This window comes from Urocitellus parryii, chromosome 3, assembly GCF_045843805.1.
Source record: "Urocitellus parryii isolate mUroPar1 chromosome 3, mUroPar1.hap1, whole genome shotgun sequence".
NCBI classification, from domain to species: Eukaryota; Metazoa; Chordata; class Mammalia; order Rodentia; family Sciuridae; genus Urocitellus; species Urocitellus parryii.
In genome coordinates, this window is record NC_135533.1 from 107525973 (window position 1) to 107544179 (window position 18207).

Sequence of the window (18207 nt, forward strand, 5' to 3'; positions counted from 1 at the left end):
TCTCAGGTTAGGAACCTTCCTAATAACTGCCCCACAGGAAATTATAATTTTGTAAACTTTAAATATGGTAAACTAATATTTCCATTTTCCCCTTTCCTTTTCCTTTTTTAAATAGGAATTCTTATTTTGATTCCTGTCTTTGCTACACTAATATTTCCATGCATGTTAGTGGCTATTAAGTTCTTGGAGTTGGTGAAGAAGACTAACATTATCTGAAAATTCTAAGCCTTAAACTCTACAAAGCGACTGCCTCTCTGGGGAGAGGATGGCAGTGTGCAGTGTATGTTAAGAAGGTTGCTGTAAGCATTTGGTGGCCAATAGGGTAGTTTGGGACACTGGCTGGTTGTTTGACACAAGCCTATTCTCTTGAATATGCCCCAACCACTCTTGCAGTCAGATGTGGCCATGGACACAAGGTTCAGCTGATTAAATGAGAAATAGTGCTGTGATCACTTTCATGTGTCTATCTTCTTTTGTGACTAGATGCTGCTCAAATAGAAATCTTGCATTATAACATGTAGAAGTTGGCCAATTCACATGAAGGAAATAAATTAGAGCTGGTGGTTGTTCTATGGAAGTTATAATGTTGACTAAGAAGACACGTGGTAGATTCATAATGAATAAATCAACTACAATGAAGCCATGGTGGAAAGCCATTAAAATTTTGGTGTTTCTTTATTATCAGTTGTCATTACTAAACTAAGCATCCAAAATTGTTAAAGCATTTTTTAATTTGATGTCATCTCTGCATCTCTGCATTATTATTATTATTATTATTATTATTATTATTCTTTTTTGGTATTTGTTGATTTGTTTCATTCTAGTCAAAGCAGTTGTACTATCATGAATTAAGGTTCCATATTTTTAACATGACTTAACAACTGAAACATCCTTTCTTTTTTGTAGTTTTGGTATAGTCTTGATACTAGGTTTTAAAATATCTTGGTAGGGGCTATGAATGTATCCCGGTGGAAGAAGTGTGAGGCCCTGGGTTCCATCCTTAGCACTGCAATAAGTGAATGAATGAATGAATCAATTAACAAACAAAGAGCATGATAAACATGAATGAATTTATCTTACCATTAGCAAATAATTTCAGGGTCTAAGTATGCAAGTTTCAACTTTAAAATTGTATGAAGTCATGGTTCATGAAACTTGTTATAAATACACATGTTGTATTTGTTAAATTATAGTGTTTAGTACCATTCTCTACAAATCTGTGTTTTGCATCAGGCAGATAAGTTTTGATATGAAAATCACCAATTCTCGATTTTTAATGGAGTGTTAAACTTCACATTTTCCCCAATATTTCAATAGCTTTTTGAAATATTGTCTTGGTGGATAAAAGATTGTAAATATGTCAAGATTTCCACTTATGTCTTCTAACTATAAATTCCCTCACTGCACAGATCAGGAAACACTGTAAGGATACAGTAAGTAAATATGTATGGTATTTCTAACTATATGTGAAACAATCATATGTGGAACTATGATCCCTTTGTGTCAACTGTAGGACAAATATACATTAAAACTACTATTACCTGACATTGTAGGATGCTACATTGGATAATGGATCATAGTGAGTTTTCAGGTCTGTAAATATTGATGTCAGAATGTTATTACTTTGAAGAATCTCTTGGTATTTTATTTCTTCTGTCCAGAAGACAAGATCCGAAAGAATGTTCACAGTAAATAGCTGTGACTGTTTTGTGTGCAGTCCTTTATTAAGAGGATCCAACCTTACACTCAAAGGCTTTTACTGTTTGTTGAACTTTGGTACCTGAAAAGATGGGTCTATCATGTGATGCTAAAGCCAAGTTTTAGGTAGTTTGACAGAGTGCTAAAAGAATGTCCTAGTTCAGAAACAGTTTTCAAAAACAGATAAGGTTAATTTTTCATAAGTTTGTTTTAGCATTTAAAAAGATCTCTGTTCAATTAGCATATGTACCTCAAGATGAAGAACTAGATAGTTCAGTGACCACACATGAGTCTTTGAAGCAATAATTTGAAAACATCATATATAAGACAACTATAGCCCTGAAAATCAAAACAGTGAACTCTTGAGAGGTAATCTGCTATTCAGAGTCATCACTTAAATATTAAAAGTGTCCAGGTTTCAATAGCATTTTAATAGCAATTTACCAGGAATTTATAGGAGTGGGAAAAAAAGGAGTTCATTTTAAAACAATGACAAAATAGATTAGCAGAAATTATTCTTTGGGAAAACTTGACTTAGAATATACTAGACAAAGACTTTAACTTAGTTATCAGACTCAAAGAATGCAAGGAAACTATGGAGGATGATACATGGAGAATTAGAGAATATCAATAAATAGAGCTAATTAGAAACTTTAGAATTGAAACTCAGTAGCTGAAGCAAAAATTCACTAAAGCAGTTCAACAGCACATTTGGGCAAGTAGAAGGAAAAACCAGTGAATTTCAGATTTAGGGGAGTTGACATTAATCTGTCTGAAGAACAGAAATTAAAAAAAAAAAAAAAAGACAACCAGGTGCTGTATTGCCTGCCTGTAATCTAGCAGCTTGGGAAACTGAGGCCGGAAGATAGCGAGTTCAAAGTCAGCCTCACTAAAAGCAAGGTGCTAAGCAACTCAGTGAGACCCTGTCTCTAAATAAAATACAAAATAGGGTTGGGCATGCGGTTCAGTTTGGGTGCCTCTCAGGTCAATCCCTGGTTAACCCCATCCCCCCCAAAAAAGAGAAAACTGATCAGACACTAAGACACTTGTAGTACATCATCAACTATGGGAATCTCAACTATGGGAATCTCAGAATAAAAAAGAAAGGGAAAGAAATAATGTGTGTGAAGTAGTATCTCAATTGTGGTTTTAATTTGCATTTCCCTGTAACAAAAGACAGAATCTTTTTATACTTTTATCTGCTTGCTAGCAAATTTGCATATCTCCTTCAACAAAATGTTTATTCAGATTCTTTCTTCATTTAAGGTAGATTTTTATCTTTTAATTGTTGAACTTTAAGGGTTCTTGATATATTATGGATTATATACTCTTATAGCATGTAGGATTTTTAGAAAATATCTAAATGATTTTAGAAAATATCACCTCCAAAAGATTATCTTTTCAAATTCTTGATCACATCTTTTCATACATGTTAGTTTTAAATTTAGATGAAATCTATTTTTTTTTTTCTTTTGTGCTTTGGCACCTAAGATCAATTGTTAAATCTAAGGTCACAACATTTTGCTCCTGCATTTTCCTAAAAAAGTTTTATAGTTTTAGATCTTAGATTGTTGATTAATTTTGAGTTAAATTTTTTTACATGATGTGTAGTATGGGTCCAACTTCATTCTGTGGCATGTGTATATCCAGTTGTTCAACACCATTTATTAAAGAGGCATTGTTTCACCATTAGTAGTCTAGGCACCTCGTAAAAAATGTGCTCAAATAAGCATATCAGATAGAAATTAATATAATATGTTTTGATGTTGATATGAAGAAACTGGAACCTTTGTGTATTGGTGGTGAGAACATGTAATAATTGAGCCAGTGTGGTAAACAGCTTGAGACTTCCTCAAAATTAAATATGTAACATGACCCATTAAGTTTACTTCCAGGAGCATGTAAAAAGAATTGAAAATGAGTACTCAACCAAATACTTGTACATAAATGTTAAGAACAACACTCTTTATTAATAACCAAAAGGTAAAAAGAAGGCAAATGTTCATCAAAAAATTAATGGATAAACAAAATGTGGTATATCCATGCAATGGAATATCAGTCACAAAGGTACTAATATGTGTGACATGGATGAAAGTTGAAAACATTACTAGGTACAAGAGGCCTGATAGAAAAGTTCACATATTATATAGTTTCAGTTTTATGATATTTATAGAATAGTTAAGTCCACAGAAACAGAAAGCAAATTGGTGGTTTCTAAGGGATGGCAAGAAGTCGAAATGTGGTCAGCTGCTTAGTGGATTATCTTAGTATGGTTTGACTGCTATTGAAAAACACCTTATAATAAATAATTTATGAATAATAAATTTTTTTTGCTCAGATCTGGAGGCTGTGAAGTCAAATATTAAGTTGTGGTAGGTGGTGAGTATCTGTTCCTCACAAGTGGTGCCTTCCTCTTATGTAAGGATATTTTCCTGCTACTGTACCAGAATACACAAGACTGGGAAATTTATGCAGAATAGAGATTCATTCTCATAGATCTAGGACCACAGAAGTCCAAAATCAGGCTCTCGGAAGCCTCTGTGTCTGCTGAAGATCTGTCACTTTCCAAGATGTTGCCTTAAATGCTGAATCCTCAGGAGGAGACAAATACTGTGTGCTTGTGAGGAGAAAGGATGGCCATAGACAAAGCCTCAATAATTTTATAGGGTCTCTTCGAGTACTTGTTTTCAGTTCCTCTTGTTATATATCTGAGAGTGGAATTGATGGATCATGGTGTGTGTAACATTTGAGGAAACTTCACAATTTTTTTACAGTGGATGAATTACTATATATTCTCACCAGCAGTGTGAAAGAGCTCTGCCTCATCATAAATTAATCAATCATCCTTGGTCCCATTTCTTAATATTATTCCATTAGAAATTAAGTGCCAACATAATTTTGGGGAACACATTCAGACCACAGAATGCTTTACTTCATTCATAAATACAGAGCCCTCATGACCTAATCTTCTTCCTAAAACCACACCATCATATTGGAGCTTATGTTGCAACATGAATTTGGGGTGACAGATCTTAGGTGACAAAACCATAGCATAAATATAGGGTTTTATTTTGGGGTGACTAAAATATATTGGTCTTAGAAAAAAGTTATAGTTGCACATCAATGTGAATGTACTTGATATCACTGAATTTTCACTTAAAACAATCCATTTGTGTTAAGCTATGTGATTTATCGCCATTAAAAAAAATCATCAAACGATGATGTGCACACTCTGGGTGCACATTTTAGTTTTAAAAAGAATAAAATGTGGTTCTTGGAAAAACTAAATGATCAAAACACTATGTCAAATTGTTTTTAAGCTCAGAAGTGATTATTAACAAAATTATTATAAAATTAAGAAATAAATATCAAAATAGACACTTAAAAACACACATGTTTATTTTGTAAAATTTCACACAAAGAAATCAGACAATCTGGAAAATATGCTTTCCTAAATAGCATGCAAGACAGTACAAAAATCTAAATGTCATCATAGCTCTACAGTTGAACATCAAAACTTCCTTCTGCCATGTAACTACAAATTAATTAATCAACCTTTTCCCACCCTTCCCTCACCTCCCTCCTCATTCTTCCAAGCATTTGGTAGACACAATGTTACATAGTTTCTTTTCTTACATTTAGCTCTTTAATCCATTTTGAGTTAATTTTTATAACCTGTAAAAGACAACAACTGTTTAATTCATTTTTTTCTGCATATAAATATCCAATTTCCTAGCACCATTTATTGGAAAGACTGTCCTTTCTCCAATGTTGTCAAATGTCAAAGATCAGCTGGCTGCAAATGCATGAGGTCAGTTCTGCAGTCAATTCTAGGCTCTCTATTTTGTTTCTTTGGTTTATGTGTCTGTGTTTATATCAATACCAGGGCATTTTCATTAATATTGTTTTGTAGGTTTGCAGTGTATTTTGAATTTGGTTAGCACAATAGAACAATGTATTCTGCTTTGGTATTATTATTATTATTATTATTTGTCACACAAATTTTAGCTGTATTTTTTTTTTATTCATTGAAGAATGCCATTGATATTTTGGTAGGGATTTCCTTGAATCTGTTGATTGCCCTGGATAGTATGGACACATTAATAATTCTGACTCTTCCAATTCATGAACTCAGGAATATTAGATATCTTTTCATTTCTTTGCATTCTTTATAATTCCTTTCATCAATGTTTTATAATTTTTATTGGAGAGACCTTTTACTTCTTTGGTTAGAATTATTTCTAAGTATTATTAATGAAATGGAATTGTTTTCTTGATTTCTTTTTCAAATAATTAGCTATTGCTGTATAGTAGTGTTTCTAATTTTTATTCTTTCTCTTTCATTTTTATGCATTATAGTTGTACATAATGATGGGATTTGTTGTTATATAACTGTACATGCACACAATATAACAATCTAACTTAGCCAATATCATTCCAGAACATCACTTCCTATAGTGCTACTAATGTTTCTATGTTGATATTATATTTGCAAATAAGCTGAATTTTTAAATTAGTTTTGATATTTTGGTGGAATATTTGGGGTTTCTAAGTGTAGACAATCCTAACTGAAAACAGAGACAATTTTACTTCTTCCTTCAGTTTGGATGCCCTCTATTTCCTTCTCTTGTTTAGTTGCTCTGAGAGGGGCTTCCATTATTGCAATCAAAAAGTGGTCAAAATTAGTATCCTTGTCTTGTTTGAGACAAGGATACTTTCTTATAATGAAAGTTTTTACCGGCCCCTCCCCCAGTGCCTGCAAGCTAGGCGAACCTGCAACCCACGGGCGGGTCAGGTCCAGCAACCTGCCGAGTGACAGAACAGCTACACGCGCCTACAGGGAACGAGGACAGGTCCCACCAGTAGGACAGGGCCGGCGGCCTGCTGAGGGGCAGGCCCGTCCCCTCTCCCAGTGTCTGCAAGGTAGGCAGGACTGTGACCACCGGCAGATAGGGCCGAGCGGCCTGCTGAGGGGCGGAACCGGCCCCCCCCCAGTGCCTGCAAGCTAGGCGAACCTGCGACCCATTGGGAGGTTACACCCAGCAACCTGCGGAGTGACAGAGGTGCCCCTCACACCTGCTGGGTAGGCGGACCTTTGACCGACCAGCAGAGCAGACCTAGGGCCTGCCAGCGTGGTAGACAGATCACACCAATTGGAGGAGGATCACAGCCACTACCTGCCCTGCAAGGGTGTTTTTTCATCTACACAAGAGCAATATAAATAAATAGAGGGAAAATTTCAAAGTTTCACCAAGCAGAAAGAAACGCCAGCAGTATGAAAAGACAAGGAAAGAAAGGACCACAGGCAATGCAGGTCAACTCAACTTTAGAAGAGGTAATAGGTGCAACAGATGGAATGTCAGATAGAGAGGACAGGATATACATGCTTCAGATGATCTGGAGTCTCAAGGAAGACATGAGACAGCAAAATCAGACAATGAAAGATCACATTGACAAACAAATCCAGGAAGTAAAAGATCAATTTCACAGGGAGATAGAGGTAATAAAAAACAAACAAATTGAAATTCTAGAAATGCAGGAAACAATAAACCAACTTAAAAACTCAATTGAGAATACTACCAGCAGAGTAGATCACTTAGAAGAGAGAACATCAGACAAAGAAGACAAAGTATTTCAACTGGAAAAGAACATAGACAGCTCAGCAAGTCTGCTAAGAAACCATGAGCAGAACATCCAAGAATTATGGGACAACATCAAAAGACCAAATTTAAGAGTCATTGGGATACAGGAAGGCACAGAGCTCCATACCAAAGGAATAAACAGTCTATTCAGTGAAATAATATGAGAAAACTTCCCAGACTTGAAGAATGAGACAGAATCCCAAATCCTAGAAGCCTACAGGACGCCGAATGTGCAAAATCATAAGAGATCCACACCTAGACACATTATAATGAAGATGTCCAACATACAGAATAAGGAGAGAATTTTAAAAGCTGCAAGAGAAAGAAAGCAGATTACATTTAGGGGTAAACCAATCAGGATAACAGCTGATCTCTCAACACAGACTCTGAAAGCTAGAAGATCCTGAAATAACATATTTCAAACACTGAAAGAAAATGGATTCCAACCAAGAATCGTGTATCCGGCAAAATTAAGCTTCAGGATAGAAGATGAAATTAAAACCTTCCACAATAAACAAAAGTTAAAAGAATTCCCAGCTAGAAAACAATCTCTTCAAAAAATCCTTGGCAAAAGACTACAGGAAGAGGAAATGGAAAATAACATTGAAAACCAACCATGGGAGGTAGGACAGTAAAGGGGGGAAAGTAGTCAAAGAGGATAACAAATCAGGTTTAGTAACATCAGTAAACAAATATGGCTAGAAGAACAAACCATATCTCAATAATAACCCTAAATGTTAATGGCTTAAACTCACCAATTAAGAGACACAGGCTAGTAGAATGGATCACAAAACAAGACCCAACAATATGCTGCCTACAGGAGACGCATCTGATAGGAAAAGATATTCATAGACTGAAGGTGAAAGGTTGGGAAAAATCATACCACTCATATGGACTGCGGAAACAAGCAGGAGTGTCCATACTCATATCTAATAAAATAGATTTCAAGCCAAAGTTAATAAAAAGGGATAAAGAAGGACACTTCATACTGCTCAAGGGAAACATACACCAACAAGACATAACAATCATAAATATATATGCCCCAAATAATGGTGCAGCTGTGTTCATCAAGCAAACTCTTCTCAAGTTCAAGAGTCTAATAGACCACCATACAATAATCATGGGAGACTTCAACACACCTCTCTCACCACGGACAGATCTACCAAACAAAAGTTAAATAAGGAAACTATAGAACTCAATAACACAATTAACAACCTAGACTTAATTGACATATATAGACTATACCACCAACATCAAGTAGTTACACTTTTTTCTCAGCAGCACATGGAACCTTCTCAAAAATAGACCATATATTATGTCACAGGGCAACTCTTAAACAATATAAAGGAGTAGAGATAATACCATGCATCTTATCTGATCATAATGGAATGAAACTGAAAATCAATGATAAAAGAAGGAAGGAAAAATCAAGCATCACTTGGAGAATGAACAATAGGTTGCTGAATGATCAATGGGTTTTAGAAGACATCAAGGAGGAAATTAAAAACTTCCTAGAGTTAAATGAAAACACAGACACAACATATCGGAATCTATGGGACACATTGAAAGCAGTTCTAAGAGGAAAATTCATTGCTTGGAGTTCATTCCTCAAAAAAAGAAAAAACCAACAAATAAATGATCTCATACTTCATCTCAAATTCCTAGAAAAAGAAGAGCAAAACAACAGCAAAAAAGTAGAAGGCAAGAAATAATTAAAATCAGAGCTGAAATTAATGAAATTGAAACAAAAGAAACAATTGAAAAAATTGACAAAACTAAAAGTTGGTTCTTTGAAAAAATAAATAAAATTGACAGACCCTTAGCCATGCTATCGAAGAGAAGAAGAGAGAGAACCCAAATTACTAGCATACGGGATGAAAAAGGCAATATCACAACAGACACTTCAGAAATACAGAAGATAATCAGAAATTAATTTGAATCCTTATACCACAATAAAATAGAAGATAGTGAAGGCATAGATAAATTCCTTAAGTCTTATGATCTGCCCAGATTGAGTCAGGAGGATATAGACAACCTAAACAGACCAATAACAATAGAGGAAATAGAAGAAACCATCAAAAGATTACCAACTAAGAAAAGCCCAGGACCGGATGGGTATACAGCAGAGTTTTACAAAACCTTTAAAGAGGAACTAACACCAATACTTTTCAAGCTATTTCAGGAAATAGAAAAAGAGGGAGAACTTCCAAATTCATTCTACGAGGCCAACATCACCCTGATCCCGAAACCAGACAAAGACACTTCAAAGAAAGAAAACTACAGACCAATATCTCTAATGAACCTTGACGCAAAAATCCTCAATAAAATTCTGGTGAATCGGATTCAAATACATATCAAAAAAATTATACACCATGATCAAGTAGGATTCATCCATGGGATGCAAGGCTGGTTCAATATACGGAAATCAATTAATGTTATTCACCACATCAATAGACTTAAAAATAAGAACCATATGATCATTTCCATTGATGCAGAAAAAGCATTCGACAAAGTACAGCATCCCTTTATGTTCAAAACTCTAGAAAAATTAGGGATAATAGGATCATACCTCAACATTGTAAAAGCAATCTATGATAAGCCACAGGCCAGCATCATTCTGAATGGAGCAAAATTGAAGGCATTCCCTCTAAGATCTGGTACAAGACAGGGATGCCCTCTCTCACCACTTCTGTTCAACATAGTCCTCGAAACACTGGCCAGAGCAATTAGACGAAAGAAATTAAAGGCATAAAAATAGGAAAAGAAGAACTTAAATTATCACTATTTGCAGATGATATGATTCTATACCTAGCAGACCCAAAAGGGTCTACAAAGAAGCTATTAGAGCTAATAAATGAATTCAGCAAAGTGGCAGGATATAAGATCAACATGCATAAATCAAAGGCATTCCTGTATATCAGCGACAAACCCTCTGAAACGGAAATGAGGACAACTACTCCATTCACAATATCCCCCCAAAAAATAAAATACTTGGGAATCAACCTAACAAAAGTGGTGAAAGATTTATACAATGAAAATTACAGAACCCTAAAGAAAGATATAGAAGAAGACCTTAGAAGATGGAAAAATATACCCTGCTCATGGATAGGCAGAACTAACATCATCAAAATGGCGATATTACCAAAAGTTCTCTATAAGTTCAATGCAATGCCAATCAAAATCCCAACAGCATTTCTTGTAGAAATAGATAAAAGAGTCATGAAATTCATATGGAATAATAAAAGACCCAGAATAGCAAAAACAATACTAAGCAGGAAGTGTGAATCAGGCGGTATAGCAATACCAGACTTCAAACTATACTACAGAGCAATTGTAACAAAAACAGCATGGTACTGGTACCAAAACAGGTGGGTGGACCAATGGTACAGAATAGAGGATACAGTAACCAATCCACAAAACTACAACTATCTTATATTTGATAAAGGGGCTAAAAGCATGCAATGGAGGAAGGATAGCATCTTCAACAAATGGTGCTGGGAAAACTGGAAATCCATTTGCATCAAAATGAATCTGAATCCCTATCTCTCACCATGCACAAAAGTTAACTCAAAATGGATCAAGGAGCTTGATATTAAATCAGAGACACGGCATCTGATAGAAGAAAAAGTTGGTTATGGTCTACATACTGTGGAATCAGGCTTCAAATTCCTCAATAGGACACCCATAGCGCAAGAGTTAACAACTAGAATCAACAAATGGGACTTACTCAAACTAAAAAGTTTTTTCTCAGCAAAAGAAACAATAAGAGAGATAAACAGGGAGCCTACATCCTGGGAACAAATCTTTACTCCACACACTTCAGATAGAGCCTTAATAACCAGAATATATAAAGAACTCAAAAAATTAGACAATAAGATAACAAATAACCCAATCAATAAATGGGCCAAGGACCTGAACAGACACTTCTCAGAGGAGGACATACAATCAATCAATAAGTACATGAAAAAATGCTCACCATCGCTAGCAGTCAGAGAAATGCAAATCAAAACTACCCTAAGATACCATCTCACTCCAGTAAGATTGGCAGCCATTAGGAAGTCAAACAACAATAAGTGCTGGAGAGGATGCGGGGAAAAGGGCACTCTTGTTCATTGCTGGTGGGACTGCAAACTGGTGCAGCCAATTTGGAAAGCAGTATGGAGATTTCTTGGAAAGCTGGGAATGGAACCACCATTTGACCCAGCTATCCCCCTTCTCGGTCTATTCCCTAAAGACCTAATAAGAGCATGCTACAGGGACACTGCTACATCGATGTTCATAGCAGCACAATTCACGATAGCAAGATTGTGGAATCAGCCTAGATGCTCTTCAATAGATGAATGGATAAAAAAAATGTGGCATTTATACACAATGGAGTATTACTCTGCACTAAAAAATGACAAAATCATAGAATTTGGAGGGAAATGGATGGCATTAGAGCAGATTATGCTAAGTGAAGCTAGTCAATCTTTAAAAAACAAATACCAAATGACTCCTTTGATATAAGGGGAGGAAACAAGGACAGGGTAGGGACGAAGAGCTCGAGAAGAAGATTTGCATTAACAGGGTTGAGAGGTGGGAGGGAAAGGAAGTGAGAAGGGAAATTGCATCGAAATGGAAGGCGATCCTCAGGGTTATACAAAATGACATATAAGAGGAAAGGAGGGGTAAGACAAGACAATACAAATGGAATAAATGATTTACAGTAGAAGGGGTAGAGAGAGAAAAGGGGAGGGGATGGGAGGGGAGGGGAGGGGGGATAGTAGAGAATAGGACAGACAGCAGAATACATCAGACACTAGAAAGGCATTATGTCAATAAATGGAAGGGTAACTGATGTGATACAGCAATCTGTATACGGGGTAAAATTGGGAGTTCATAACCCACTTGAATCAAACTGTGAAATATGATGTATTAAGAACTATGTAACGTTTTGAACGACCAACAATAAAAAAAAAAAAAAAGAAAGTTTTTAGCTTTCCCCCATTCAGTATGATGCTAATTGTTGGCTTACTATGTGGCCTCTACTATATGAACTTAGTGTTCCAGGAGTGGTAGAATGAGGATATGACCAAGTGGGAGAATAGTAGGCAATGATAGCAAAGTGGATTGGCATAATGGTGGGCCTTAGAGAAGATATGACATTTTGGAATTTTGATGAGTTTTAAGAGTAGCTTAAGTAAAGACTATCCTAGAGAAATACAGACGTGGAAATGGGAATAAAGATAAGAAGTAAAAGTCTTAGAAACAGTACCTTAGCTGGGCGCAATGGCACATGCTTGTAATCCTAGTGGCTCAAGAGGCAGAGACAAGAAGGTTTAGCATTCAAAGCCAGTCTCAGAAACTTAGTCAGACCCTAATCAACTCAGGGAAGACCCTGTTTCTAAATAAATATAAAAAAAGGCTGGAGATGTGGCTCAGTAGTTAAGTGCCACTGGGTTTAATCCCTGGTACCCAAAACAAATCAAACAAACAAACAAAAAATGGTAAAAGAGTATGAATTAGCTTAGGATAAAGGCATTGATAGAAGTAATTGAATTGAATTCTTGGTATATTTAAAAAGCAGTAACTCAATAGAATTTGATAATAGGTATAAAAATAAATCAGGAAATCTAAGGTTAGGCATAAGCAACTCTAGAATGTTCTTTTACAGATATGTTCCTGTGGTCTTTCAAAGAGTAAGTTGTAGGAAAAAAAAAAGCAAGTTTTTTTTTGGACAAATTAGTTTAGCAATGTCTCATAATCCTGCAAAAGAAAATGTAAATACAAATTTAGAAACATGAACTGTAAGTGGTAGAAATAGTTTATGACTGAAGGAGGGAACCATGGGGGAATTTAGGGCTTTGATATTAAAGAGATAATAAAGGATTAGGTATAGGTAGAGAAAAGAAAGGGGTTGGTAGATTGAGCTCTGAGAAACACTAGTTTTGTTAGTCCAATTTCTATTGCTATGACAAAATACCAGAGATAATCAACATAAAAGAAGGAAAGATTTTGACTCAAGGTTTCAGAGGTTTCTGTAAATGGTGACTTGCCTTCCAGGCTTTGAGCCTGTGCTAAGGTGGAACATCATGGTAGAAAGTGCATGTCAAAGGAAATAAGAAGAAATGCCATGAGAAACATAAAAAAAAACACAAAAAGAATAGTGTTGTTATTGTCTAGTGAAGTAAATATGTCAGCTAGAAGGACTGTTCAACTGTATTAAACGTTGCTGGCTGGATGAGTGTGATGAGGACTAAGCTACATTCATTTTGTTTTGAAGTCTGGATTTCACTGGTTAACTTTAATTGATGACCCAGATTTAGGTGCTGAGTCTAAAGCAGAGAACCTTCTATTTCAACAAAGATATGCAATTTGGAGTAAACTGAGCATAAAGTGAACAGATTTATAGTTTGTAATCTTAAGGAAGAAAGTGCAGCAAATTACCAATGAAAAAGTATGTAGCCAATTGAAAAAAAAAATAGGATGCTATGACTTCTAATAAGCATATATTTGCATTACCCTAGATAATACGTAACTCACACAATGTTCCAGAAAGAAGTTAAGTAAATTACCCCCACTTTATAGATGATAATACTAAGTTGGAAATGGCTTTACTACATGCTTGGGATTATGAGGCTGTTATTACAACTATAGTCAGGATTCACTCACTCACAGTGTTGACATTGGAGCTCAATGCCAATCAAAGCACATGATCATGCTGTAAAAGCACATCATGAACATTTGTTTGCCAGGATCATATCTTCATGTTTTTCATATACCTCAAATCAGTGCCAGAGATGCTTGCTGAATTTGGAATAAAGCAAGGCAAAGAAACTGAAATCGAGAAAGAAATAAAGCCTCAGGGACAGACATTAATAGAAAATTTTAAAAATGTAATTTTGAGACAAATAACCAAAGCAAAGTGGGTCTTACAGTCACCTGTCTTTAGAATCAAGTTAAAAAAAAACACTGTGACAGAAGAGAGAGCTGGAAGCCAGACAATAGGCAATCCACTCCTGATCTGATAGATGTGTTCCTGAATAAAGTGGTCCAAGCAGGGTTATAGCCATAAAATCAAATGGCGCATATGAAGGTTAAATTGATTATTCTGTCTTTGGAACTAATCATGGGTGTAGAAAGATGGAGATGAGTGTTCAGGGTGACAGTTCACATCAGAAAATTCACCAGCTTTTATAGCCAGGGTGGAAATATTGCAATGTAAAAAAGTTTACAGTTGCTTTTAAATGTTTTAGAGACATTCTAGGTGCAATCTACTAGCAAATGACAACATTGGATTATGAACAAATCATTGCTAGCTTGCTACTGGGCAGGACAACTACTAGAATCAAATCCAAGCAAGTAAGAGGAGATAAAATATATGGAATAAATTCATAAATGGTTTCCAAGAATTGCTCCAAGAATCTGGATTGCCATCCCGCATAGCAAGGGTAAACTAACTATATTTGAGCTCTGATCCTTTAGTTAAAAAAAAAAAGAAAAACGAAGACCTCACAATAAACTCATGGTTCTTGGGGTAGAGATGGAAGTTAGTTGAATAGAGCTAGAAAAAAAAAATGATTTTGGAAGGGTTAATATGTTAAAATTAAGCAATGATTTTGATGTTCTGTATGTTTTTTACTCCTCATACAAGTCTTGCTATTTCAAGAGTTGTTTAGTTATTAGATATTGAATCTACTGGGTTTTTTTTTTTAATCGTCACAGAAAATTTAGCTTAGATTCAGTGATATTTTTGTATTATGGATTCTCAAGAGCAAATTGCCCTAGGAAAGAGAGCAGGGCTGGAGCTGTGACTCCAAATGCTTCTGAACCAGTATGGCACCTTCCCTCAGCTTCCCACCCTTCCTGAAAACCAACATTAACATTGTGTGTTGCTTCCATGACTATAGTGGGGTAGAAAATGGTTGAGTGGCATCACTTTCTCCTTTTCAAACCCTTCACAGAAAACCCATTTTACTTCTTTGCCTTAAGAAAAACATAACCCCCCTTTTTCATTCATACATACTTAATTCCGGAAGCCCCCAAGATGACAGGCAGTTTGTTCTCCTGAGGGCCAATAATTATAAAATGCTTTTTATGAGATAAGTAGTCTCCTACTTCCCTAATGTAATTCTCAATCCATTATTGTTTCAGTTAAGCAGTAAAATGTTTGTTGCATAGTTCATGGAATTCATGTAAACCCCTCTACAAATGATCTGCTGAACTATTCTATTCATGTAGTTTTTGATCAACACTCATTAATTCAGTGCCCAAGATGGTCACCATCTCACAGTTTAGTCTTTCAAATGCTTAATTTCCCCATTTCAGTACTTTGACTCCATGAGAAAGCAGTCTTCCTGCTGTTCCAAACTGGACTCTGTCACACAGCTGGATTTGTGGAGGGAAGTGGCCCAGAGTAAAAGCCATTTACTGTGTTATTTAACTCAAAACACATGATCCATGGCCTTTACACTTTCTCATTCTCACACTCAGCTTTTTTTCTTTGGCTTCTTGAAACTTCCAGACACTTCTTAAAATTTCTTCCAATCTTTCAATTGCATCTGAATTTCAGTTCTGGCTCTGAGATATGGGTTTAAGGGTAACCAACCGAGAAAGTGAGTGATCTATAAAGCAGGTCAAGGAGAAATAAATACAGAAAGTATGAAATGAGAAAGGAGAACATGAAAGATATTTCATCACCTAAAGCTATTTTACACAGGAAAAGAGGTTAACAATTCTTCTATACAGCCTCCTCCTCCAGAGTCCCTAACCATAATTGAGAGACTTCTTTGCACAAACTGTTTATGTGTTTTATAAAAGTAGAGCAGAATCAATTACTATATTTAAAATATAACTTTCATATTCATGGGAAGAAAAGGTTTTGTTTGTACATTTGTTTTGATCATTGATGTATCTAGAATACCTGAACCATAGGGAACGATAAACAAATGCAATCTAATGAATGAATGGCTAGATGAATGAATGCATATCTTTTCTTAAAGAGTGAAACAAGCTATTGTGCCAGGAACTCTGCACATATCATCATTGATCTTTTAGTTCAACAGTTCAGGTGCACAGCCCTTTCTGGAATATCATTAATGGCCCTGGCAATTCTACACCCAGGGGAGTCTGCTCCACATGCAATATGTGCTCAAGCAGAAAATAGATTAGAGGAACTGCTCCACTAGGCAGAACTAGAAAAAACAGATGGAAAGTATGGAGAGTTAAGCTTCAATTTGAAATAAAGTAGAGTCCTCTAACCATGATAATATTTTTAATGCAGAAAAAAAGGAGTTGGAATAGATGGAGAATCAAATACATAATTTTCATAAACATTAGCTATTATTTTTTTGGGAGCACAGACTTTCCTCCAACCATTTTGACTTTCAGAAAGTTGTTCTTGAAACTGAACAGGTGCTAAAATTTTGGTAAAAGTTGACCAATGATCTTCAAGCTCCACTCACTATACATCAGACTTCTTCAGATCTTCTTTTGATTTACTCCTTCCCTAGAATCATACATTTTTTACTCAAATCTCTGTCTCATATATATAATATTAATAGAATGTATTTAATGAAATGGGTCAGAGTCCAAATAACTTTTATGAGGTCAAAGAAAGATGCATTGCTGGCTATTCTCCAATTTGACTAGAGTTTTGGAGGGAGGCTTTGTAAAAAAGCATATTCCTTCAGAAGGAAGCTTTGATGAGCTTGGAAGTGAGAGGAGTCAAGGAATAAATCTACCAAAGATGGGAAAGAGGCATATTCTCCTTTAAAATTTTGTATTGAGCCTATCAGCACAGGAACAGCAGGTCCTCCTCACCAGCAAATAATTTTTTCAGATCTCAAGTTCACCTAATTCATATTTTATAAATGAACACCTTTAGCTATCACAAACATAAAATTTTTCAGAAAATTATGTGAAAGTCAGATCATCTGCTGTGTGTGTTCAATTATTTCAGTTGTTTTTTTATATATAAACTGTTGAATAACTTCCACTTATGTGCTATATACATGAATGAATCAGTCTGTCTTGGAAAGTTTATTAACATTTTCAAAATAGTGATTATTATTTACAGTATCAGATATAAATATTTTACATGTTTGACCTGTCCCTTATTTATTCACGATACCAATAACTCCCAGATCCTTAAAGGAAAAGAAACATTTCTTTATGTAAAAATAGGAAAACAAAATTGAAATACTGATGATCATATAAGGCACATTACTTCACAGTGAAGTAATGGGGAATGCCTAATACCTGTTATTATTTTATCGTTGCTATGGCCCATGACTGTTCTCTGAAGCTATCAGTGAAATACTTACTTTTTGATTGATGGAACTATTCAGAACATTTGTTGTTGTTCCCATTGTTGTTGCTGGATTATTTGAATGTTTTATCTCATTTAATTCCCATGAGGTCAGTGTTGTTATCCTCATATTTCAAATGAAGTAACCAAGTATATAGGTTCATTTTCTGGTTTCCTTTTCTGTAACAGAAAACTGGGTAATTTATTGTAAAAAGAGATATATGTAGTCCAGGTTCAGAGTTTGAAAATGTAAGATCTGGCAGCTCCATTTATTTGGCATCTCATGAGGGCTTCGAGGTATATGGCATAACGATGGAAGCACAAATGGAAGGGGTCATGTGTTAAGATAGGAAACCTGAGGGATTTAGGGACCAGGATTGCTCTTTTTATAACATCTTACTCTCTTGGAAACTAGCCAGGGTCCATGAAAAACTATAACAAATTTCTTCTAAGAGTGGTGCCCCCAATGACCCCCCTAGTTTCCACTAGGCCTCAATTCTTAAACGTCTCTTCTCCTTCACATCACCATACTGCGGATGTGACCTCCAACATCTGAAGCTTTGGGGGACACATTCACAC